General features: G+C 39.4%; 1 pseudogene; it reads right to left on the minus strand.

The window, feature by feature from the left end:
• Nucleotides 1–4,462: 4,462 nt before the first annotated feature.
• On the minus strand, nucleotides 4,463–27,779 carry LOC110876099 (annotated as a pseudogene).

Below are 27,779 nucleotides of genomic sequence, written 5' to 3' on the forward strand. Positions count from 1 at the left end.
TTATGAATTTTTCGTACTGAGGTTTTTCCCAGGTATGGGAAACTGTTAAAGTTGGTGAACTGTTTCCAAGTTTGTGAAAAGCAGGATGTACGAAATATATTAAAAAAAAACAATCACCCTTTTCAAAAGATTTCTGAGATCTTATCATATCACCATGAAAATTCCGGTGAATATTCCGGTCAAAGCAACTCACCGGAGAGATTTCCGAACACGATTTTGCCAAAATTTTTAAGAAAAACCAAATCTCTCCGTGAGTTTTAATGAGGTTTTCATGAAAATTTTTAACAAACAACCAAGTTTTTCAGAGATTTAACCCATTACACACTTAAAAACACATAAAATTTCTGAAAAAGCTTCAATAACAAAGTTCGAAATCTCGACACACGGCTCGGTTTTAACAAGGATGAGAGCCAAGGTTGTAGGTCCCTAGAGGAGGATCTAAGAAACCTTATCCTTGTTACCGAACACACCCGGTTGTGCGGAAACCAAACGGGTATGCAAACCGAGCTCAAGAACACACAATACACACAAGATTCAACGTTTTAAAGCTCAATGTATTACTTTCAGAAAGTTTGATACAAAAAGATAAAGCTAGAAAATTCTCTCAAACTCTCTCTGTTCTCACATTATGTTCTATCCTTCTATCTGTTGCTGCAACATGTCTTCTATAAGAATAGAGTTGGGCCTGATCAAAGCCCACGAACAATGTGCAGTCTACGAACAATCAATATCCACGAAGAATTGATGATTCTTCGTGGAGGTTTTTGGCTGGATTCTTCGTCATGCATTGATTCTTCGCCAGAGGATTCTTCGTGAGGATGGAAAACATGCTGGTTCTTCGTTGCATGATTCTTCGTTAACACCATTAGATTCTTCGTCCACTATGGTAACCTGTTTCTTCGTTGAGTACACAGGCCCAATCAAAGCAAATGGCCCAATATGCATTAATTCAACGTTTTCATGCATGGTATATTTACTAAAGTTAATTGTTGCATGCATTTTGGTCAAAGGTCATGACATCATCATGGTGATGTCATGGTGATAACGGTTCGCGGCTCTTCGTGCTTCGTGTGACGATCTCTGGGGCGCACGACGGAGGAATGTCGCGACGACAGCCTTGAGCCGAACCGAACCGAGCCAAATCCACACAAAACTGTATCAACATACTTCTTATTTTGTCAATGTTTACCCTTAAAATCAAGAAATGTCTTTCTTTCAATTTTTCTGAAGCTAATTTGTGCGCAAGGAATATGTTCCTTTAGCTAAGGTATTTCCAACCGGAATAACTTGATTAATTAAACTAACTAGAGCTATGTCCGCGCATCGCAAAGCATTTATAACATAGACTAACCATCAAGTGTTGTTACATATTGTTACTTTCTAGTACATGGCACTTTGCTACAAAATGTAATACACTATAAAATAATAAAGTTGTTTGCTTTCCTAAGATAAAGACTATTACAACTATAAGCATACTGCTTTTACAAAAAAATAAAAACCCAACCGATTTTTTTGGTACTACAAAAGCACAAGCATCATGGTTTTGTCGCAGCGTCTTTTTCCCACCACTGGTTGTATCTGGTTGCAGTCACATGACAAAAAGGGCTTAACTGGCGGTTACGTCTATCAGTTGATACAACAAAAAACACCGCCTGTCTTGGAATTGTGTGTGCCGGTTGACCTACAAAATTAATAATTAATTATCCATTTGCATAAGAAGAAATAACAGCTAATAAATAAAACGATAAGTAGCAAGCTTACAATGATGTAATCAACCCCGGCACACCCATCATGTGGCATTCAGATTATCATTATCAAAAAGTGAAACCAAAATACCCAAATCAACCCTCTGTTTTTTCACAAAAACATTCACAAATAACTGATTATCATCATCCTCATGCGGCATTCAGATTATCATTATCAAAAACTGAAACCAAAATACCCAAATCAACCCTCTGTTTTTTCACAAATATCAAAAACATATATAGATAAGATGATGATCCAAACCTCTGTTTTGAAGATGAAGATGGATGAAGATGATGAAGACGGATGAAGATGATGAAGATGGATGAAGATGATGAGCTTCGGTGTAAAACAGAAAAAATAAGGTACACAAGATTTGAATGTGTTTAGTGATGATAAAAGATGGATGAAGATGAAGATGGATGAAGATGATGATGATCGGTGTTGAGAGTTGAGAGAGAGATTTGGAGATTCTTTGAGAAGTGTGATAATGATGATGATCGGCGCATTTGATATATATTTGAGATTATGTGGATATTAAGGGATAAGGGTATTAAGGACATATATAGAACTAAAAACCAAAATTTAAATGATACATTATAACCTGTTTTTTTAGTATTTGATTTCAATCATTATTAAACCTACCCGTGTGGTAACACGGGTCCTACAACTAGTAAGGTCTAATAACCTATGGTATAAAACAATAAAAATGCAACAACAACCATTTCTTAGTGAATAGTGCTTCAAATTCCACAGTAAATTTTGATGGTGCCTCTGATTTCATCCTTTCATCAGTGTGATAGAAATGTATGAATTTATAATATCAAATGCGCGAAATTGCAGTGGGTGGTCTTCGTCAACGAGTTGTTGCGGTACTTGTATATTGTGATCCCTGATAGATCTGTCTTTGTCCCCAGTCATCATCACCCTACGAGTTGGTGCTTCAATTCTTCCATTTGTCCATGCCTAATAAGGATATAAAAACACCATAAGTCACTGGTTCATAAAAAAAAACCGGCTGGTATATAATCAGTATAGTGGTTCAACAGCTATGAACTGAACTGTTTTAACAATATTGGTTATAACTATAAAGTATAAATTACCATGAAAGCACCTCCTGCCATGAGCACAAAAGATGAGGGTGTATAATCAACTTCAATCCACTCCCCATATTTAGTCCCAGCATTTTCTCATTTCCTTGAGGGCGTAGGTATTTTGTGGGCTTAAGAAGATAAGTTGCCGACCCACGGATCGATCGATTCATAAGGTTCATCACTATCTGGTCTAGTTCTGCTACAGCCTTTGAGAACATCACCACACTATCACTGATACATAAAATCAAACAAGTTATAATTTTATGTCGAAAATCAAACATAAAATACGCACCGGTTCAAGGAGGTCCAATGACCCAATCACCATATATAAATGGTAGGATTATATTTTTATGAAATTAAGTTTTCTTTTAAGTTGTAGTGTGTGGAGAAAAGAACTAGCTATATGATGGATGACCTCTCTACCAATATACACGGCTATGAAACAACTGTATTCAAGTGCACGTCTAACTTCGTCGCACTTTGTAGGCCAAGAACTTGAATTCAAGTTTAAACTTAACTGGAAGCTTGGGCTGTGTTGAGAAACCCATTTTTCATATTTTTTATGGCTCGAAATGTTGGATGATAGTGTTGTTAATTTAAACAATTAAATCATATGATGTGTTTGATTATGCAAATGCATATAAAACAGTCAAATGATATAGCTTTTATGTTCAATTGCCGGCCGAATGATCTTGTTCTGTGGTTAAGCGAATAAGCATAGAGTTAACTGCCTATACATATTTGGTCTCATTTTTAGTAAATAATTATCTAAAAATAGTATTAACTGTATGTTACACAAATTAATATGTTTGGATGCTCCTTGTTTGATTGATGCTTGCTAACTATCCCATTAAACAATGCATTAATTCACTACTAGAAATTTTCGATGCCCTTTTCCGTCACAAATGCGTTGCAAATTCAGATTTGCAACAAAATCTTGATGTTGGAAAAAGCCTGTTGAAAACTATTTATTATGCATTTACTACGCAATTTTCAACTCATTTCTAACGAAAATATAGTGTTGGAAATTTGTAATGCATTTTCTACGCCGTCACGTTATGTGAATTCTCTTTTTAAGTTATAATTATGGCATAAAATACACACCCAATTTTCAATCCATTTCTAACGAAAATCTTATGTGAATTCTCTTTTTAACTTATAATAATGGCATAAAATACACACCCAAATTAATTTATAACATAAAGCATATTGTAAAAAAAAATATAAGATGATATAAAGGGGTTAAACGGGTCAACCCGCCAACCCGACCGGGTTGACCCGAACCTGACCCGTTTAGCTAAATGGGTTCGCGAGTTCAACCTGAAACTAACCCAAACCCGTTTAGACTAAACCTAAACCCACGAATTTCGTGCTAGGTTCAAGTCTTGTTTTCAGGTCGTATCAGAAATTCACACCCATAGGCACATGTACAAACGTACTCAAAGTCTCCGAGCTGCATGTAAAAAAAAAATAATAAAAAAAACGGTTGACTAAACAAGAAATATGTTTTTGGAAAAACAAGGATCTTAAATCCTATACATAATATATCCTATAGGAAACACAACTTTGTTACAAGTAGTTACACAAATTGATATGTTGTTCATCTACCAAACATGAAAACGAAATCATCTCTTCTGGAAATTAAAGGATCGAATGCAATAAGCAAAGATGAAAGCAAAGAACAAAACCAGTCCAATGTGCACCCCGGCAATAACCCCAAGAAAATCATGCTTGAAACCAAAAAACCGATCCAAGTAACCTTTAATGGTTTCACCATTCGGTAGCTCATCGTTAAAGTCCCCGAACTGTGAAACAACCATGCCGTAAATAGTCCAAGCAAGCGGGTTTCCCCAGTAGTACCATCTCCACCACACTGGAATGCTCTGTTTATGTTAGAGTTAAGATTTCAGAAAAGATTACGCAAATAAAGTGAAAAGTTGATTAAACATACTCCCTCTTACTAAATGCACCTCCTTTGATTTGACTCATTTAAAGTTAAAAGAAAATAAAATTTATATACACATGTATAAGCGCGTTCACTCTTTATACATGTATAAATATGTTCGCCCTTTTTATACAGCATCATGTATGCTGAATGATATGAAAAGGGGTACATTTAGTATAAGTGGATAAAGGGGTACGTTTGTCACAACCTTAAATAATAATTTTTAACTAACTTAGTGAAACTTACAGGTCTTGGAATGATGAATCCCGAGAAAAGATTGAAGATTCCGTAGAACGAGGCGGCAATGATTGCGGCGATGTTGGCGTTGGGGGTGATAGCGACGGTCATCATACCGTAATAGGTCATGTAGAGGAAACAACACATTTGGAAGAATAAATACCAAAAGAATTTAGCAGCAGTCCACTCGAATCCGATCATGGAGTACACTATAACACTGTACACCCCTGTCTGCACCAACACATACGGGATTTCGACCAAAACTTGAGCGAAAGCATACGGCAGAGCAGAGTACATTCCGGCGGCTCTTTCTCTGTAAAACACAGTTCGCTCAACATCTACCACCGGTTGAACAGCTGATGCGTTCTGGATTCCTAAGAAAAGAACTGCTGCAAACATCGAACCCATCGCGTTATTCAGATCTTGTTGCGTTGCCCTGAAATACATCACGAATTGATTAATAAATTGTCCGAAACTGAAACTAGGTGCATAAACGAGCCAAAGACGCTCATGAGCTACTCGAGATCAACTAGTTAAAAAATCAAATTGAGCCGAGCATAAACGAGCTCGAGTCCAAGCCTCGTTTATCGAGCTTGAGTGGACTCGCGAGCCTAAACGAACCTATTAGTTAAAAAACTTTATTTAATATATAATATATATGTAGATAATAATAATAATATTATACCCAAAATATGATAAATATAACTAAATACTATATATTTCATGTTGATGTGTTGTATAAAAATAATAACTATAACTTAATAAATAATTAACGAGTAGCAATAGAGCTTGAAACAAGCAAAACTCTAGCGAGCTCTATGATAGGCTAGCTAGGCTCGATTTCATCCCCAATGGACACTCTATTATTGCTTAGAAATAATGATGCTTACTTTTTACTGCCAAGATCCCAAAACATTGTACCGAACATAATGCCGATAAAAGTGGTGAAGACGAAACGCACAGCGGTGTACGGCGGGTTCCGCCAGTACGAGCACCGTTGTTTCCATAGACACGCGATGCATTGTACAAGGAAGGGCTGCGAGTATTGAGTTGGGTAGAACAGATCTTTGCTGCCGGGACGTGGTACGCCTAATTCGGCAATCAGGGCTTTGTTTCTCCTGCATATTTTGACCAAAAAAAAATCAACAAAACTATAACTTTGAAACAAAAGATTGCCACCTAGGCGGTTATTCTTTTTTAGAAAAGGCCAACTATATTAGAAACCAAACCGGACTAGCAAAAAGCTAGCCGGGCAAAAAACAAAGTATTACAAAAACATTAAAGGGTTTTGTAACCACTCGATCCATCTAGGCAGACTCACTTGTAAAGCTCGGATTTCCTGTAGATTTCTGTGAAATCAACTCCGAGAGCGAGTTCTTGTGCTGTAGTACTGACTTCTAACATCCATGTTGCAGGGTTATATCCGTCTTTAATCTTACTTATACCATCTATGGCCTGTTTCAAGGGGAAAAAAATACAAGGTTGATAACTTTCGACCCGTTTGACAACTGGTTTCTTTATTTAATAACTTTTTTTTCAACTTTCTGGCCCGTTAGAGTAACCCAATTAGTTAAACCCGTTCATGAGTAGTCAGTCACAATGGTTAACTTTTTTTGTTGGGTCAAATCAAGTGTGATGGGTTGACCCGAAACACCTTTGGACCAACATGTTTACTTTTTAAATACATAAGTAGTGTAAATACGATTTAAAATTGACTATTAATAAGCAAACACTCGCAAATGCAACTTGGTTCGTATTGATAGTTTCATACCTCAAAGTATTTGATTAATTCACATGAATGATGACCTACGGGTCCAACGTATAGCTCTTGTCCACCTCTTTTCATCAAGAACAACTACAAAACCGCAAAGTATTAAATACGTTAATCTTTTGTATATTTATGGTAATAAAGTGCATTTGTTTAATTGTACCTCATCAAAAGCTTCAAATATGTCTATGCTTGGTTGATGAATGGTGCAAACAACCGTTCTTCCTGTATCCACGGTGTTCCTAACCGTTCTCATCACAATGGCTGCAGCCCTAGCATCTAACCCAGAAGTTGGCTCATCCATAAATATTATAGACGGGTTAGTCACGAGCTCAACAGCTATGGTCAACCTCTTTCTTTGTTCTGTTGATAGCCCGTTGACACCTGGTAACCCGACTAATGCATCCTTTATCGGGTTGAGTTCCACAAGGTCCATCACCTCATCAACAAACATCTGTAGAATTTTAAAACATCAATCATCCGGGCTTTTTAAACAGGCTTGTTAAGCAACTAACCTTTCTCTTGTGTTCATCAACATCCGATGCTAACCTGAGCCATGCTGCGTATAGTAAAGACTCGTAAACGGTTACATGAGGTGAATGGATGTCGTTTTGCTCACAGTAACCAGAAATTCGAGCAAATGTTTCTTGTTTCTTTGGATACCCGGAAATCTTGACATCACCTTCGATATACCCGCCCGTTTTACGACCGGCTAACACGTCCATGAGAGTAGTTTTACCAGCACCACTTACACCCATTAGAGCGGTGAGAACACCAGGCCTGAAAGCCCCACTAACGCCTTTAAGTAGCAGCAAACGGTCTTCAGCTACCCCTTGATCTTTCATTTCCTACAATAGTTTTCATAACCCCATCAATAAATTTTTCGTTCTGGGTCAACAAGGCTGGCACGTGTTAACCCATTCTTGGGAATTAACTAATTTACCTGTGGCATATCAACGGAGTATTTGACATCATCAAAGGTGATAGAATGCGGTTCAAACGGAAGGATCATGCCTTTCTTCTTATTATGACTTCCTTCATTTGTGGATTCCTTATTCATGGATGATAATTCAACGGCTGAATCGCTTTCATCTTCTGTCGATGCATTAGCTTGAGGTTTTTCAAAAGCTGTAAAAAAAAAAAAAAAAAAAGATGTTATAAAATGACAATACAAGATTTGTAACCGGTATCAGAAACACATGAAACTCACGATTTAGGAAGGCGAGAGACAAAGCGAAGCATATATTGAAGACGAAAATAAACCCGAATAAGGCCGCAACTGCAATCCAATACCAGTAAGCTTCTGCAAAGAACCCTCTTGATTTGATAACTATTTTCCCAAGCGTTGTACCGTTCACAGGCTATATATGACACCAAAAAAAGGCATTTCAAGATACAAAAACTTGAAAGACGAATACGATATCACATAAAACCAAAGGTGGCGAGCAAAAGAATATGTGGTTTGACTTTGACCCGACCTTGGGCCAGCGCGTTTAACCCATTATCCAACTCCCTAATCTTTACATAAAACAAAGTTGTGTGACTTACTGTTCGCCAACTGTGCCCAAGAAACTCGTTTACTACTATTCCATTCATTGCATACATCATGGGAGATGACCAGTATCCCCATAACCACCAACCCTTGACATCATCTGCAACAAAAAAAGCCCATTTATTTATTAGTTGAAAAACGAAGCAGACAAATGCATAACTAGTTCACGTAATACCTCGTGAAAGGACAAAACCGCCCAACGCAAACACTAAGAGAAGTGCAAATGAACCAAACGTGTTTGCAACGATCATGTTCCTACCCATTGCTCCAATGAACCGAAATAGTGCAGAAGACATTTGGTTAACAAGCAACAGTATCAAGTATTGTTTGAAGAACCTGCAAGCAAGATTTTTTTAAGCCTTGGACGTACGTGCTAATATTGTGAGGGTTCCCAAACAAGTTACCTTGAGACGTTAGGATCAAATCCAATGACATAGTAAGTGAGAATAGTCCAAACCGCAGCTTCAATAAATGAAACGGGAATCTTGATGATCCATGATGGAACAGCATACGCCCACGGAGGGTAAAAAAGGAAGTTCCGTTGCTTGTAGAAAACAGGAAGTTTCGCAATCGTCATTGATATCTCAGACAATCCATTAAACATTATCGTAACAACACCAAAAAATACAGCACCCGTATACAATCCTCCTCCTTCTAGATCTTTTTTATGCATCTCAGTTCGCAAAAACACCGTTAAAGCAATGAGTGACATCACAGTTAGCTGAAAACAACCAATGAAGGTTAATATATATATATTTTTTTTTACCAAAATTTTTTAACATAACAGTATAACACTTACTTGAAACAATTTGAAGAAATAGACAAACGAGTTTCTTTTCATGAGCAATATTTCTCTGTCGGTGCAAGCTTTCAAGAGCTCTTTACCACTTAAACCATATTTCTCAGTTGTCAGAGCAGCCGGGTGGCTCTTACTTTTGTCAAACGGGGTCGAAATATCGTGTGCCAGTTTTCTTCCAACATGAAATGACTGGAACGCTTGTGCAAATTCTTTGGCTGTCACGAATCTATAAGGCTCGTCCCTTCTCATCCAATATTGTTCTTGATCTTTCTTCGATGTCACCTGTAACAAGATTTCAACACCATATATGAGGACTAATAATAATACTCTTTGCCGATTTTAGCAACCAACGTCTATAAGTTAGACGTAATGCATGCTTACTTCTTGCAAGAAATCAGCAACACCTTTTCTCTCTGGGCATTTGAATCCCATTGATTCAAAGAACTCGACAACATTTTCACGCGGGCCTTGATAAACGATCTTACCGTCAGTCAAGAGTATAATGTCATCAAACAAATCATATGTTTCTGGTGCGGGCTGCAGGAGTGAAATGACAGCAGTACCCTCGAGAATGTGAAGAAATTGTTTAACTGAATTCACAATCTGATAAGTAGTAGAACTATCCAACCCTGTTGATATCTCGTCCATAAGAAGAACCTTTGATGGCCCCACTATCATTTCACCCGTCGTCACACGTTTCTTTTGTCCACCAGATATTCCCCTTATCATTTCATCTCCAACCATCGTGTCCGCACACATGTCCAGCCCCAATACCTGCACACAAAACCATTTTCTTTTTAAATAACATCTTTGGTCATTTACTTATAAGTGGCCAAAAAAAATATGTTCTGAAACATAAAAGCAGCTAAATATGTTTCAAACGGGTCGAAAGGCATTCTATTTAAAAGAAAACGGGACAAATGTGTCAAGCTGGTAGAATGTCGACCGAAAGTGTATTATTAATGCATAAAACCTACTACATCGTTTTATATAAAAATGAGACTGCTGGAATAATACCATTTTTGTAATCATGCTTTACACCAACCAGCCCAGACACTAATTACCCATTTGACTTGAAAAGTACATATTGAAATACTATAACCTGATCAGAAGCTCTATTTATCAGCCAAATAACTAATTGGCCCATTATATTATTAGGCTAGGGTTTACGTCTATTTAATCCCTGTAATCTCTTTTCTAATTGTAATACAATCATTATTATTGAGTTAATCTGGTATCAAGAGCCAAACCTAAAAACCCTAAATCAGCCGCCGCCTTACCCTCCCATTGCCATGCAAGTTCCGGCGACTCCGGCTCCTGCCGACATTTTAAAATTCTGGCCAAACAATCTCCCACATCCATGGCGGCTATCATACCTTTTACAACTCAAGAAAAAAACGGCCCATAACTCTCACAAATTTGCCTTTACTCTTAACCCTAAAAACTATGGTTATTGAAAAGCAATGATCGAACCATTCCTTATTGCCAAAAATCTGTTTGGCTATATTGACGGCACTATACCATGCCCACCGGAACAAGTTACGACCGGAGAAGCCACCGCTGTCAACCCTAGTTACCCGGGTTGGGTTGCTAATGATGCTCATGTTCGTATGGTTCTTGTTTCAACTATCTCTGAAGCCTCCTTCCAGCACGTTCAAGGTAAAACCTCTCGTGATATTTGGCTTGCTTTAGAACGTGCTTATGCTCCATCAACATCTTCCCATGAATTTACATTAAAAACTCAGCTTCTTAAACTCGCCATGAAAGGCGATGAAAAACCAGTCGACTATTTGAGTTGTGCTCAAGAATACGCTACCGCTCTTGCTAACATAGGTGAACCGATAAAAGATAAGGACTTGGTTATGCTTACTATCGCTGGTCTACGAGACGAGTACAATGGGCTGAAAAGTAATCTTCTTGCTCGATCCACTCCGGTTGCCTTTAACGAACTACACGAGCTGCTGAGTGATCACGATTATATGCTGAATCGTCTTCATTCGGTTCCGGTTGCAGCTAGCCACTCGTCACAGCCATTTGCGGCTGTTGCCACTGCATTTGTTCAACCCAACTCCATTGGTATTGATGGTATTCAGCAGCAACTGCAGTCCCTCCAACTTATGGCTGCCCAAATCGGTTATCAGCTTCAACCAGCAACCTCTCAATCACCGGCAGCCTCTAACACAGCCCCTCAACCCCAACCATATGTTGCATCTAGTTCCTACAGTAACAATCGTCCAAATCGAGGCAGCAGGGGCAATTACCGCGACAACGATCGGTCTAATCGGGGCTGCGAGCATCAAGCCACACGACTGTTTTCTTGGGCCTCCACCCAAAATATGGTTTACGGTCATTGCAACAGGTGTGGTATCGGACATATTCCGTCTCAATGTCCAAATCAGCCTTCTCAAGGTCGTGCACAAGCCAATTTTGCTGCTTCAGATGCCGGCTCCTATTCCACTTGGAAACCTGACACAGGTGCTAACAACCATGGTTCTCCGGATTTGTACAGCTTCGATAATTCTGAGCCGTACTATGGTAATGACTCTCTCCGTGTTGGTGACAGTAACCCCCTTCCTATCCTACGTATTGGCTCAAAACAATTTTCATCTTCAAATAAAACTTTCAAACTTTCAGATATCCTTCATGTCCCACAACTTAAACAAAACCTACTTTCTGTACAAAAATTTTGTAGTGACAATCATGTCTTTTTTGAATTTCATTCTTCTTTTTTTGTCGTCAAAGACGAGGTTACACAAGCTACTCATCCCCCGGGGCCCCAGTGAACAAGGATTATATTCCATCCGACTTCCTCGTTTTCAGTCGCTTCCTAAAGTTGCTTACACCGCCATCAAAGCTTCCTCCATAATATGGCATCAACGATTGGGTCACCCCATGGTCGAGTTTTTAATTCTCTTGTTTCTTCATGTTCTTTACCTATTTCAAATAAATTGTCATCCTTTTTGTGTACCTCTTGTCAAAAGGGCAAGTCTTCTAAACTCCATTTGCAAGATTCAACTTTTCGTAGTAATAATATTTTAGACTTATTGTGATGTTTGGGGACCTCCTCCCTCTTTGTCAATTGATGGTTATCGATATTACTTATTGTGTGTTGATCATTATTCCCGTTACATGTGGCTTTTTCCACTCAATCAAAAGTCGGATGTTTATTCTCAGTTTACCAATTTTGTTCGCATGGCAGAATGCCAATTCAATACAAAAATTAAAAGTGTGCAATCTAATTGGGGAGGGGAATTTCGCAATTTAACTTCGTTTTTACCTCTCTAGGCATCGTTCATCGCAGGTCATGTCCCCATACTAGTGAACAGAACGGGACTGTTGAACGACGCCATCGCCATGTTGTGGAGACTGGCCTTGCTCTTCTCGCTCCGGCCCATCTACCCCAACGTTTCTGGTTCTTTGCCTTTGAAATAGCGGTCTACCTCATCAATCGTCTTCCCTCTCGAGTAAATTCAAACAAATCCCCTTTCCAAATCCTTTTTAGTCGTAAACCGGATTACACCTTCTTTCGTGTTTTTGGCTGTCAGTGCTTTCCGTGTCTTCTTCCTTACAATCGACATAAGATTGAATTTCGGTCCCTCCCTTGTGTCTTTCTTGGATACAGCCCTGTTCACCATGGGTACCGCTGCTTTGATCCACAAACCGAAAGAGTTTATATTGCCCGACATGTACGCTTCAACGAACATGTTTTTCCCTACCAACAACCCTTACCTACCCAACCTACTCCACCGCCATCATCTCCTTACACTTCTATCTTCCCTGACCCAATCCCGGACCTTGATACACCAAATATGCCACCCACTCAACCATTCCCACCGCCCCCTCCTCCACCTCAAACTCTGACCCCTCCTCCACAAAATGACCCTCCAACACCTCCACCCCCACCACCACCACAGAATCACCCTCTGCCACCTCGACCTCATCCTTCTCATGTTCGACAAAACCCAAAACAAACTCAACCCTTTGACCTCTCGGCCTTCACTGCATCCATTACCTCCAACCCAACCGAACCCACATCCTTTACCGTTGCCAACCGATCCCTGGAGTGGCGTCGTGCCATGGCAGAGGAATTAGAGGCCTTACACAAAAATGAAACCTGGTCGTTAGTCCCTCGTGTCGATAATACTAACGTTGTTGATTGTAAATGGGTGTACAGGTTGAAAACCGATTCCAATGGCAATATCAGTCGCTATAAAGCACGACTCGTAGCGAAAGGTTTTCGGCAACAGTCCGGGATGGATTGTCATGAGACGTTCAGCCCAGTTGTAAAATCAGTCACTATCCGTACGGTTTTATCCCTTGCGGTTTCCAACAATTGGCCCTTAAAGCAATTGGATGCTCAAAATGCTTTTCTTCATGGAGATCTTCAAGAAACAGTGTATATGACTCAGCCCCTGGCTTCGTTGATCCTACTAAACCCCATCATGTGTGTCGTCTCCATAAGTCTCTATATGGCCTCAAACAGGCCCCACGAACATGGTTCACTAAACTGTTAACAGCTTTGCAACAGGTTGGTTTTTACGGTTCCAAAACCGATCCGTCCCTTTTCATCTACAATCACCGGGGTAGCATTGTATATGTCTTAGTCTATGTTGATGATATCATTATCACTGGCAATAACTCCCAACTGGTTAACTCCATCATCACAAAGCTCAGTTCGATGCTGGAAGTTAAAGATCTTGGTAAACTACATTATTTTTGGGCATTGAAGTCACCCACCAGACCTCTGGTTTAATTCTTTCTCAAAGAAAGTACCTACTTGATGTCATTAATTGGGCTGGACTCTCTAAATGTAAACCTGTTGCCTCCCAAATGGATGTCAAATCAGCTCTCTTGCCAAATGACAGCCTGCCTTATGCTGATCCGGCACAGTATCGTCAGATTGTTGGTGCCCTTCAATATGCTACCCTCTCACGTCCTGATATTGCCTTTTCAGTCAACAAGGTTTGCCAGTTTATGCATGCACCTACTGAAAACCATTGGTCAGCTGTTAAACGAATCCTACGATATCTAAAGGGAACTATTAATCTTGGGCTCCTTTTCCGGCATTCGTCTGCATCTCATCTTCATGCCTTCTCTGATTCCTGTTGGGATGATGGATCTAGTCCCCTTGTTCAAGCGTATTCAGACTCTGATTGGGCTGGTTGCCCGGTGGACCGACGATCCACGGGGGGATATGCAATCTATTTGGGCTCAAATCTGGTCTCGTGGTCCGCTCGTAAACAAAAGACCGTCTCTCGGTCCTCCACAGAATCTGAATATAAAGCCATTGCCGATGTTGTTGCTGAAATAATTTGGCTCAAATCTCTCCTTCGGGAATTGGGAATTACAGCTTCTAAACCAACGTTATGGTGCGATAATCTTGGTGCTACATATCTATCGGCCAACCCAGTCTTTCACGGTGGATTTTCATTTTGTTCGAGAACAAGTTGCTAAAGGGAAGCTGAATGTCAAGTTCATTAAGACTGATGACCAGATTGCCGACGTATTCACAAAGCCCTTGTCTTCTCAACGTTTCATGTTTCTCAGGTCCAAGTTGCAGGTCGTCCCCCGCCCTCAGCTTGCGGGGGAATATCAGCCCAAATAACTAATTGGCCCATTATATTATTAGGCTAGAGTTTACGTCTATTTAATCCCTTTAATCTCTTTTCTAATTGCAATACAATCATTATTATTGAGTTAATCCTATTTAAAAGAATCATCATCATCATCACACTCAGTAAATCCCACCAATAGCAAAGCTAAGGTAGGGTCTCAGGAGGGTAAGATGTAGACATCATTGCCTCTACCCCGTAGGAATAGAGATGCTACTTCCAATGAGACCCCCAACTCAATAGTAGTTTTGTATCAAGCCTTGGACATGAGGCACATAACACTAAGCAAGTGGGACAAAGGCCGATTTGTGCATGTACCCCCTTGTCTTTCGGCTATCAACGCCACCACATGAGGCATGATTAGTCGTCCGCCGCTAAGCCGCTTTTAACGTTATTTTCACGAAATTAGTAAAATAACGTTAAGATTAGTGCAATTTCACTTTTGCCCCATGAGGGCCCACACATATAGACATTATATACGCACACCGCAAGCAGGCGTAAGTTCTATTTAAATAGAACTTTAGAATAGAAAGATTTAGCAGGTTTTATGTATTAAAATGACTTTTGACCCGTTTGATTTTGAGCGTTTTTCTTTTAAATAGAACTTTAAAGCTCCATTTAAAAGTTTGACCATTTTGATTTTGACTTTAAAGTTCTATTTAAAAGAAAAGCGCTCAAAATCAGACGGGTCAAAAGTCATTTTAATACATAAAACCAGCTAAATCCTTCTATTCATTACTTAAGTTTTAGAGTAAAGTATACGCATGGTTCCTGTGGTTAACCAAAATTTTGAATTCAGTCCCTAACGTTTTTAAAGTACACAGATGGTCCCTGTGGCTTGCACTTTGTAAGCATTTAGTCCCTAACTTTTGCCAAATGTACATGGATGGTCCATGCGGTTTGCACCTTGTAACGCATTTAGTCACTAAATGTTTGCGACTAAATGCGTTACAAAGTGCAAACCACAGGACCATCCGTGTATTTATGGCAAAAGTTATGGAGTAAATACGTTACAAGTGCAAACAGTGGGGACCAACCCTGTACTTTTGAAAAACTAGTAACTAAATCCAAAATTTTGGTTAACCATAGGGACCATTTGTGTACTTTACTCTAAATTTTATAAGCACTCATATTTGACACATTAATAACTTACAAAAAAGTTTTAAAAAAATAGAGAATTCCGTGTTTAGAGCCAACCCAAACCATTTTTGTCACATTATCATACCTTGAGAGTATAATCTGTAATCACACTAGCTTCTTGACCTTTGGTTGCAGCAGCCTGCATAACAATAAAACGATGATAAATCATTTGAACTTTGACCATAAAGGATTCACAATGCTTTTTCTTAAATTTAAATAGGTTCATACCTTCATGAAGATATCAACATCAGGATCAGGCTTTATGTGTGCGTCTCTTTCTCTTCTTGACAACTCCGTTAGCATATCTGAAAGTTTTGGTATATGAGTGGTGTTACACATAAGAATGTGCCTTTAAAAACATAATTAATAAAGTATAATAATTAAAAACCAACCGTATCGTGATCCAACGCCTTGACATCTTGCAGAGAAAGCCAGTGTTTCTCTAACAGTCATTTCTCCAATGTGGACGTCATTTTGACTGATATAAGCAGAAGTTCTTTCGGGTACAAATTCATGTAGTTCATGCCCATTATATGTTACCTTACCCGTACTCTACATGTTACGAAAAAAAAAAAAAAAAACTATTTAGATTCTAGAAACAATAGACAACAAATTAACTAACTGTATACACTTTTGATGACATGTTTACACACTTAATTAAGAGTGTGTAGTAGTATCATGAGGTCCACACTGCCTTTACTAAAAATACATGTTTGTCAAAAGGTTACATGTGTTTTTTATACCATGAAAAAAAAGTGTGCACACATCACAATTTTTAGTAGTGTGACAAAAGTATGAAGTATGTTAGTTTAGGAGGTTTGGCCAAAATGTTTTTTGCTTTCTTTGTCTCTATCAAAGAGAATATATACAGGAAAGTGATTCGTGACTAGCCTATAATCATGCTAATCTCATAGCTGGTGATTGAGCAATGATTGGGTAAATATATATCAATTACAATATTTACTATAAATACTAATACTCCCCCGCAGTCGAGACGGGAGGTTCACGGATGTTGAGACTGTCTCGAAAATCGTCGAAAAGCACTTTTGGTAGTCCTTTAGTGAACACATCGGCTATTTGATATCGCGAAGGGACGTGAAGAACACGAACTTGACCTTTGGCGACTTTTACACGAACGAAGTGGATGTCCATTTCGATATGTTTTGTCCGTTGGTGCTGAACGGGATTACCAGCTAGATAAATAGCACTAACGTTATCACAATAGACCAAAGTGGCGTGTTTGGGTGGATGATGCAACTGGAGGAGGAGGTTTCGTAGCCAACAAACCTCCGAAACCACGTTTGCCACACCGCGATACTAGGCTTCGGCACTTGAGCGAGATAAAGTAGGTTGTCGTTTGGAGGACCATGAAAGAAGATTATCGCCCATGTAAACGCAATACCCCGATGTTGAGCGGCGGGTGTCGGGACAACCTCCCCAATCCGCGTCCGTATAGGTGATGAGAGAAGCGGTTGGAGAGGGGTGTAAGTGAAGACCATATGTGATGGTTCCTTGGATGTATCTAAGTATATGTTTCAAAGCATGCATATGAGTAGTTGTTGGGGCGTGCATATGAAGACATATTTGTTGAATGGCATATGAGATGTCGGGATGTGTGAATGTAAGATATTGCAAGGCACCCGCGAGGCTTCGGAATTCAGTGATGTTCTCTAAAGCGTTCCCGAGTTACTACTCAACTTTTGTTGGGTGTCTACCGGTGTGGTAGCCGGATGACAGTTTGCTAAACCGGCTCTTTCAAGGATTTCTTTAGCATATTTCTCTTGTGATAAAAATAAAGAGTTCTTGTGTTGTGTCACTGAGATTCCAAGAAAGTAGCTAAGAGGACCGAGATCCTTCATGGAAAACTCGGTAGAGAGCATAGTCATAAACCGTTCACGTAGAGCATCGGATGATGTGATCAATAAAATGTCATCCACGTAGAGTAAAATGAATGCTGTGTGAATGTCTTCTTTGAAGATGAATAATGAGTGGTCACATTGGCTATGTCGAAATCCCATTTTTGAAACATACTCGGCGAAACGTTGGTACCATGCATGTGGTGCTTGTTTAAGGCCGTACAAAGTTTTTTTAAGTAGGCACACATGTTTTGGATAGTTTGGATCTCTAAACCCCATAGGTTGGTGCATGAAGACGGTCTCTTGAAGATGGCCATGAAGGAAAGCATTTTTCACATCCAATTGGTGAATTGGCCATGAGTTACATAATGCAAGTGTGAGGACCGTTCGAATTGTTGCCGGTTTGACAACCGGGCTAAATGTTTCCCCGTAATCGACACCTACCTGTTGAGAGCGTCCGTCACAAACGAGACGGGCTTTATACCGTTCAAGTGTCCCATCCGCCTTCTTTTTGTGTCGAAAAACCCACATACTACGGACTATATTCATGTCGGGTCTCTTTGGTACTAGTTCCCACGTCTTGTTTTCAATAAGGGCCCGAAACTCGTTGGTCATGGCATTTTTCCAGTCAGGATTGGATAAAGCTTCAGATGGATTTTTAGGGATAGGAGAGATGTGTGACAACTCGTATTTCCGAACTTATACATGTGCTTAATGTAACGTATGTGAACTTGGTGTAATTATTAGATATGCTAATTTAATGAATGTTATGTTTGATATGTGCTATGTGTAATATACGTATGTATGCAAACGAGCCCAAACGCACAAGACTCACCCGATCGCACAAGCCCATTTGGGCTACACCTTTTGCACTCGAGAACTCAAAGGCAACCCATGAAGGGTTTCGGCCCACTCCTTTATGTTACCTAGGGTGTGAGTATAAACTCTACAATTCACTAACTCACACAAGTTTAGCAAACCCTAAACCTTTCTCATCCTCTCTCTCAAACTCGACGGAAAACATACCCTCCCCATCGAATATTTCTTGGGTTCGGATCACCTTTCCTGTTTGATTCTACTAATCGGTTAGTGTATTACTATGATTTCATGATTAATGTTGTGATATGTGTGTTACATGATGTATGATTTCCATGATCTGATATGATGGTTAGGATTGTATGATGAACAATGATGGTTATATGATAATGTCTTTGTGAATCGGATTGAATGATAATAGATGTTAATCAACTATTGTGTCCCGTTTTCAGATTGTTTGCTTGTTGATTTAGGAGTGAATGAATGCAATCGGTTGAATGTTCATGTGAATCGATAAATTAGTGTGCATGCTTTGATTTTGATTAGGGTTGCTTATTAGTATAAAGGTTCACTAATCTGATGATATGAATTGATTATTTGAATGTTTATTCATATATGATTAATTAGAGTTTATACGGATCAAATGATAATTTCTTGGTTTGATCGATTATTGGCTTGAATGTAAATTGTTAATTGATAATTGTAAATACGGAAGTTATTTAGTTGGTCAAACGATTTGATTGAAATTGTAACTGATGTGCATGATTGTTGGAATGTTATAACTAATCGCACAAGTCCTCCCAGTCGCACAAGATCAGGTCACACAAGACCTGATCTGATCGCACAAGTGCATCGCACAAGACAGGGTACAAACACATAAGGCACCTAGTACTGCTTATTTATGCATGATCGCACAAGATCGGGTGGACCGCACAAGATCGTGCCGATCGCACAAGATCTTGGGCCTCACCCACACTGTTTGGACTTGATGTGTTATTGAACCGAATGGCCCAAACCCAGTCGCACAAGTTATTTGGATCGCACAAGGATAACTCAGTCGCACAAGCTGTCCGGATCGCACAAGGCTTAGGCTTAATTGATTGGGCCGTGTTTATGCTTATAGATTTGTTTGGGCTTCTTGTTATTTGGTCCGGGTGATTAACGAAAACGCACAACATGTTGTGAATCGCATAAGGCGGTGCTGAGCGCACAACATGTTGGGCCGCCTGTTATTTGGCTTTACCTTTGGATCGTACAAGTATCAGATGTTATGGAATTGACTGCTAATATGTTTACGTGCACTGTGTGTTTGCCATGATCGATATGTGTTAATCACCTGCTAGCTTATGTGATACTTATGTGCACTACTCGAAACCAAAACCTGACTTGTATGGTAACCCTGTTAGGACGTGGTTGACCACTCTTAGTTCAAGTAACTTTTCGTGTAATCTGCCGAGCAAACCAAGGTGAGTTCACACTCTTACCAAGGCATGGGATTCCCGGTGGGTAGGGAATGGGATTGAAGGAAAAGGATTGAGGAATTATTGGGATTTACACTGTTACTAGACTATCTACCATCGTCCTCGGTTGCGAAGGACCCTTACGTAAAACCTACGTAATACTTGTGCTTACCACTGTCCTCAGGGTTCGAGGGACACTTACGTAAAACCTACGTAAACTCATACATACTACTGTCCTAGGGTTATGAAGGACACTTACGTAAAACCTACGTAAACCCCCGCGTACCACTGTCCTCGGGATAAGAAGGACACTTACGTAAAACCTACGTAAACCTTGTACGTACTACTGTTCTCGGGTTAAGAAGAACACTTATGGTTACAAATAGTCTAGTGTATATACAAATATGGGAAGCCCCCACCAATAGAACATACTATCGGCCGAGTAGAGCCACATGTTACAAAATGAACTTACTATTACGAACTTACTTACTGTGAACTCGCTCAACTAGTTGTTGACTCTCTGTTACATGCCTTGCAGGACCATAGGTACACGGAGCTTGCACGGGAGGCGCGATCGTTGTGGGCACATGGACTGTTGAGTTCATGTTAAACATTTACATTATGAGAACTTGATACTTATGTTGGATTTTTACAATAATGCTTCCGCTACACAATTGATTATGTTTGGTTTTGAAAACACCTTTCGTATTGATGAATGACATTTATTATTTACACTTATGTTCAATATGATTGGTGGCTTGATCCTGGTCATGTCACGCCTCCAAGCGGTGGTACTCCACGGGTGGATTTTGGGGGTGTGACAAGATGAGAGGAGAGGAGGAGGTGTTGAGGTTGAAATGTTGTTTTGGTTTGTGAATACCCGACATGGAGCGGGTTGTGACGGTTCGTTGTGGTTGGGCAAGGGGTGGTGGTGGGATTATAGGAGGTGGTGGCGGGATAACCTGAGGTGGTGGTGAGATCGGAGAGTTTGGGATAGTGTTTTGTTGGGTGCTTGAGGGTGTGGGAAATGATTAGTGGTTATTTAGTGAAGTTGGTATGGAAGATGGAGATGGAGGTGGGATGTAAGACGACATAGTGGAAATAGAGGGAGATGTTTGCAAGTGAATTTGTGAATGAGAGTTTTGAGGTAGTGAGTTATTATTTTGGGATTGGTCAGTGGGTATGTGGGTGGTTGGGATGGTGGGGTCAGACCATAGAAGTGAGTGGGGGTCTATAGATAGGAAATCATATGAAGTGGGAATTGGGGTGGGGTTTTTGAAGCGAAAATTATTTTCATCAAAAACAACAACACGAGAAATCATAACTTGTTTGGAAGTGAGATTATAACATTTGTATCCCCTATGGTTTGAAGGATAACCAAGGAAAACACATGGGGTGGAGCGATCGGCGAGTCTCTGGATGGAGGTAGAGGGTAGAAGAGGATAGCATAGGCACCCAAAAATGCATAAGTGTTCATATGTGGGTTGTCTATGGTAAAGATTAGAAGTGGGAGTTGAGTGATGCAAGACTTTGGTATGTAATATGTTGAGAAAATAGGTGGCGTGTTCAAGGGCATGGTGCCAAAAATTATGGGGCATGGATGAGTGGGATAAAATGGTACGCATGATGTTGTTAATAGATCGTATTTTACGTTCCGCTTTACCATTTTGGGATGATGTGTAATGGACAAGAGAAACGAAATTCCATTCCATGAGATGTGCAAAAATTATGGAATGAGCTATTATTATATTCACGGCCATTATCCCATTGAAAACATTTAATATTAGTGTGAAATTGGGTGGAAATTAATTTGTGAAATTCTAGAAATTTAGAAAATACTTGGGATTTAGATGTGAGAGCATAGGTCCAAAGAAAATTGGTTTTGTCATCAAGAAAAAGAAGATAGTACCGACATCCGGTTGAGGAAAGAACCGGCGATGTCCATAAGTCACTATGTACTATGTCAAAAGGTAAATAAGTGCAAGTATTAGAATCATGAAATGGGAATTTAATTTGTTTCCCAAATACACACGGTTTGCAAATATTAGAATGTTTAACATTATTGGAAAATGAAGACAAATAAGGTTTTAAAAAACGCAAAATATTATTGTCGGGATGTCCAAGACGGCGATGCCAAGTATCTTGAGACATGGCTAAAAAGGTAGAGACCGGTGCATGGGAAGCTTGAGCTTGTGATCTTGAGGGAATGGTGAGAGGGTAGAGGTCACCGGTGCTATCACATCGAAGGAGGGGTGCCCGTGTGTGGAGATCCTTAACATCAAAACCAAAGGGGTCAAACGCGATTGAAACATTGTTGTCGGTGGTAAAGCGACATACGAAAATTAGATTTTTAACAAGTTTAGGTGCAAAAAGAATATTATTTAATTTGAATTTAGGAAAAGGGTGTTGAAGGGTATGGTTTCCAATTGCATAGACTGGAATATTGGTGCCATCACCGACGATAATGTTTCGGTTATAAACCTTATTTAAACATGAAGTAAGATTACTAGAGTTGTTAGTCATTATACCTGTGGCGCCCGTATCCATATACCAATTTTGATCGGGTGGGTTTAGCGTAAAATTGTTAAAAGCTTGGCCTAGTTCGGTTGGTATGTGGGCCGGTTCGGTTGCGGTATAGGCCTGCTGAGGTCGAGGGCCCAAGATGCCTTGATTTGGGTTTGGGGTGTTGGGCCGAGAAGGTGAGGTGGTGGGGTATGGGCAAGGTGGTACGGCCCAATAATTATTATTTGTTTGGGGCCAGTATGGTGGGGGATTAGTTTGGGCAGTAGGTTGCTGAGGGTGGGCTCCATATGATGGATAGTGGGATGTCGGCTGTGGTGAATGAGGGTATTGGGGATATTGTGTTGTTGAGGTTCTGCCTCTTCCACGACCACGAGTTCGGCCCCTGCATCGGTTTCTGTTTTGATTATAAGTAGGTTGGGTAGATGCATTTGGGTTGGAAGTATTTTGTTGGTGAGACGTGTGAAAAGCGGTGTCATTGGAAATTCGGTTTGCCTCAGTAGTTTCTTCAAGGATCAATTGAGAGCGAGCTTCGTAGAAGGTAGGGAATGGAACCTTATTTTGGAGGATGGTGGCGGCACTTCCGTAGGCTTCATTGAGACCGGAAAGAAGTTGAATAACAAGGGTTCGTTCGTTGACCGGTGAACCAACATTGGCCAATTGATCCGAAAGCATTTTCACTTCTTGACAATAAGCCGTCATCGTCGTGAAGGAGTCGAGTTTGATGTTAGCAAATTTCTTTTGCAACAAAACGGCACGTGTTACTTGATTGTCATGAAAAATGCTTTTCAAAGCCATCCAAGCATAACAAGCGGTGGAGTCGGGGCGGATAATTGTACTTAGAAGATCGTGTGAAATGGTGCCATGGATCCATTGAAGGACTATGGCATCAAGGCGATCCCACACGTCATCGGTTTTGGAGTCCGATGATTTTTCTTTGTCTGTGTCTTTGGGGGCAGCGGAGGATGTTTCGGTTTGGCGAGGTGAAAGATGGTCGAGAACTTGATAGGCTCGACAATGGAGTTTGAAGAGTTCCGCCCATGAGGCGTATTCACTTGTTCCTCTCGAGAGTAATGGGGATGAATGTTTTGACATTGGAAACGGTTATAGCGCGGTGGTTTTTAGGATCCATTGAAATGAAGGAAATGGTAGATCAAGAAAGAAGTTAGCTGTTTTAAGAAGAAAGGAATGGGTTGGCAGGATCGAATGAATTAGAGAGATAGGTTTGATACCATGTTAGTTTAGGAGGTTTGGCTAAAATGTTTTTTGCTTTCTTTGTCTCTATCAAAGAGAATATATACAGGAAAGTGATTCTTGACTAGCCTATAATCATGCTAATCTCATAGCTGGTGATTGAGCAATGATTGGGTAAATATATATCAATTACAATATTTACTATAAATACTAATAAAGTCAACTTAGGGTCTTACATTACCTTAAGCTCCTTTGCAAGTGTACCAGCCAAGGCCAACAAGAGTGTTGTCTTCCCAGAACTCGGGGGACCCAAAAGTAATGTCATTCTACAAATGTTCATACACGAAAATCAGTACGATTAATAGGACACGTAATCGGAAAACGGTCAACATAAGCGATATTCAGGAACTATCAAATTTTCAACAAAGTTGGATTCAGTACAAGAAAGTTTTGACAATTTCCTAAGTTAATGTTTTTCAAATTAAGTTAACATTGTCAAAAATCAAAATGGTCAACTTTCCTTTAAAACAAATTTTTGAAAGTTGGTTAGTTTTGACATGTTATTTACTAATCAACCCTCTGTTGATTTTAGGACTATACGCCCGTATACTAGGGGTACTCAAAAACTATACCAGTATACCATATCTATACGGTCGTATCATATACCACATGAAATGTTTTTATACAATCAGCCTGGGGATTTATGTTCTACTCACCTGCTAGGCTTGATGACACCGTTGACGTCATCAAGGATAGTTATATGCTTTTTTGAATTTGGGAGTAAATGAAACAAACTCAATAGCCCCTGTAAATATAAACAAATTCTCAGCAACATCAAGAATAATGTAAAAAGCATTGTTCCCGTAACCGGATCAGGACAGCTAAAGAATCGGTCCGGTTGAGTACTTTTGAACTGGCAGTTATGGACCGGACCGGTTGAACCGAATTTTATAAATATTTTTTTATGCTTCACAGTTTATTAACATTACAAATCCACACCAAAAGATAAACTACTTCAATATTTTGTTTTAAAGTTATTTATAGCGTCTATCATGTTTTAAAAAGCAGTCCGACCAGTAAACCAATAAAACCAGGGGCGGATCTAGGGCTGTTTTGGTCCCGGGACCCCTCTCAGTTGTTAGTCAGAATATATAAACTTTATTATCTAGTTTATGTAATAATTAAGTTACAATTATTATGTATTAAGTATGGGTCAAGTTATGTGCGGATCATGAACCGGAGCGGGTAATTCAAACTGTCATAAGGCAGTTTACCGCCAAAATTAACCGCCACATATTATGTATATATATGGCCTGACCGGTAATCCAGTCCGGTATCAAGACATTTTCCCTCTTAATCTGAAAGTGTCCATTTTATCGTTCATTCTTTCTTGTTCTGCACATTTGTTAATCATGTCTGCAAATTATGTATTCTCTTCCACTGCAAATGATAATACATATGCAAATTATGATGATGTCTCGGGCCTCCAACATAGTGGTATCAGAGCCACATCAAGAATTCCTGCAGAAATTAGAGTATCTTCTTCTACACTACCATGCCAACACTGCGAAGATGAACAACATGAAGGGGTGAAACACAAACGAAGGGTGAAGTTATGCTTCTATTGTCATCGGCCAGGACATCTGATTTACTCGTGTAAATCAAAGGAAAATGACGAAGCAACCCAATTGGTTAATCAAGCGATTAACACCGGAATCCAAACACAAAGGATGGATGCAGGAGATCGGGGCGAAATGATCGTTACTGGCACGGATGGTGGCCAGTGGAATGACATATGGTATGTCAGTTACTCGTTCTCTCATCACTACGCCGGTAATATAAATGTTTTTAAAAGGATTAAACATTTAATTGGTGTTGATACAAAGACCGGTGAAAATGATTTCTTGTTCATCCGGGGTATAGGAAATGTGGATATTAAATCCAACAACGAAACTGTAAGAATACAAAGTGTTCTGTATACTCCCGAATTGAACAGAAATGTTTTAAGCATGAATCAACTCACTCTACAAGGTTTTACCGTCAAGAAAAGTGGTGATACTTGTAGAATTTTCCCAATGTTTTGTCCACCCGTGTTAAATACCATTAGTGATGTTACTGGTCTGACCAAAGAAGAAGAATTGGGGATGAAAGAAAGACAGAAAGTTTTAAATCTGAACGATATGAATGAAAAATACAAACAAGATTACTTGAATTCATATTTCGAAGAATTAAATGTATCGAATGAACAAGAGTTTGATTGGAGTCGGATGATCATAAGGGCACTAGAATTCAAAGAATTCTCCGACTGTCAAGCCTTGTTAGATATGATTGACGATAGAGATTTCGTGTTTAAGTACAAACACGATCTGGAAGTGAAGTTTGAAACTATGGTGGGTTGGTTCCTAAAAGAAAAAATGGAAATAACTACGCGAATAATACCCCCACAGTTGGATTGGATGACGGAAGAAAGATAAATTTACTCGATTTGTATGTTATGGTAGAAAAGGATGGAGGCTATCAAAGTGTCACACTTGACAATTTGTGGCCGGCCATAGCGAAGTATCTTGGTTTCGAATACCAAGATGGAGATTTTATCAGAATCATCTATGCAATGTACTTAGATGTTCTTGTATTTTATTACAAGTTCAAATCGGTACAAAAGAAGGCACAAGACAAAGAAATGTTGGAACAAGAAGGAACTCCCATGGCTGCAAACGAAAGAACAAGAAGAAGCAAAAGTGCGGAAGCCGAATCTTCACGAAATGATAAAGAAACAGAGCATTATGCTTTGTTTACAAGAAACAGTCTAGACGGATCGTGGATTCTTCGCAAGAAACGACGCCGATTCAATTTCAGTGAAGCTCGAAAAGCGGTCGATGAAGCCAACAAGAGCGTTATGATGCAACGATAATCAAGTTTACGGGAGGGTGTTAGTCAGAATATATAAACTTTATTATCTAGTTTATGTAATAATTAAGTTACAATTATTATGTATTAAGTATGGGTCAAGTTATGTGCGGATCATGAACCGGAGCGGGTAATTCAAACTGTCATAAGGCAGTTTACCGCCAAAATTAACCGCCACATATTATGTATATATATGGCCTGACCGGTAATCCAGTCCGGTATCAAGACATTTTCCCTCTTAATCTGAAAGTGTCCATTTTATCGTTCATTCTTTCTTGTTCTGCACATTTGTTAATCATGTCTGCAAATTATGTATTCTCTTCCGCTGCAAATGATAATACATATGCAAATTATGATGATGTCTCGGGCCTCCAACATCAGTTTGGAAAAAATAGAAAAAATTAGTGAAGACTTTGTATGATTTGGAAAAAATTAGTGAGAATCTATAAAAAAGAACCCTGTGCAAAAAAATTCCTAGATCCGACACTGATTTATAAAACGGCCACATTGTTAACTTTTTCTTACCTCAAAAAGATCTATGTGAAAGTTTATAAAACTTGGCAAGGCTCGGCTTCCAGTATTCACATCAGCCTCAACAGTCACATGCTCAAATTTGACTTGTTGGCAGCTCAATTCCAACCCTGTAAACAATTCAAATCAAACCCATTTATATACATCCCATGAAGAACTCAAAAAAAAAAAAAAAAAAAAAAAAAACAATATAAATATATGAAAATCTTTTGGTACCTATCAAGCCTGTCTCTGAGCTTCAACAAGAACTTCTCATTATCTTCATCAGCATCTTTCACAAGTCTATCAAGCAAATGTTTTCTATCTTCTGTTCCAAGATTATCAATATCAACTTCATTAGACGGTCCGGTTGATCCGAAAAGTAAACCTTTTCGCAGTCGATCGAATGTGGGTAGCTTTTCAAGAGAAGCCCATTTAAGAGCTTCTTCATCATCTTCTTCTTCACGTGAAGATTTTGAGAAAACATCCATACCAGAATTCCTCCATACAGAAGTACTTCCAGATCTTAAACTTGATGTTCTTGTACTAACTGCTCTTGAACTCCCTAACCTTATATTATTTGCAGCTTTGTATATGTCACTTCCATCCATTGTTGCAAAATACTA

Source organism: Helianthus annuus, chromosome 9 (assembly GCF_002127325.2).
Source record: "Helianthus annuus cultivar XRQ/B chromosome 9, HanXRQr2.0-SUNRISE, whole genome shotgun sequence".
Taxonomy (NCBI): domain Eukaryota; kingdom Viridiplantae; phylum Streptophyta; class Magnoliopsida; order Asterales; family Asteraceae; genus Helianthus; species Helianthus annuus.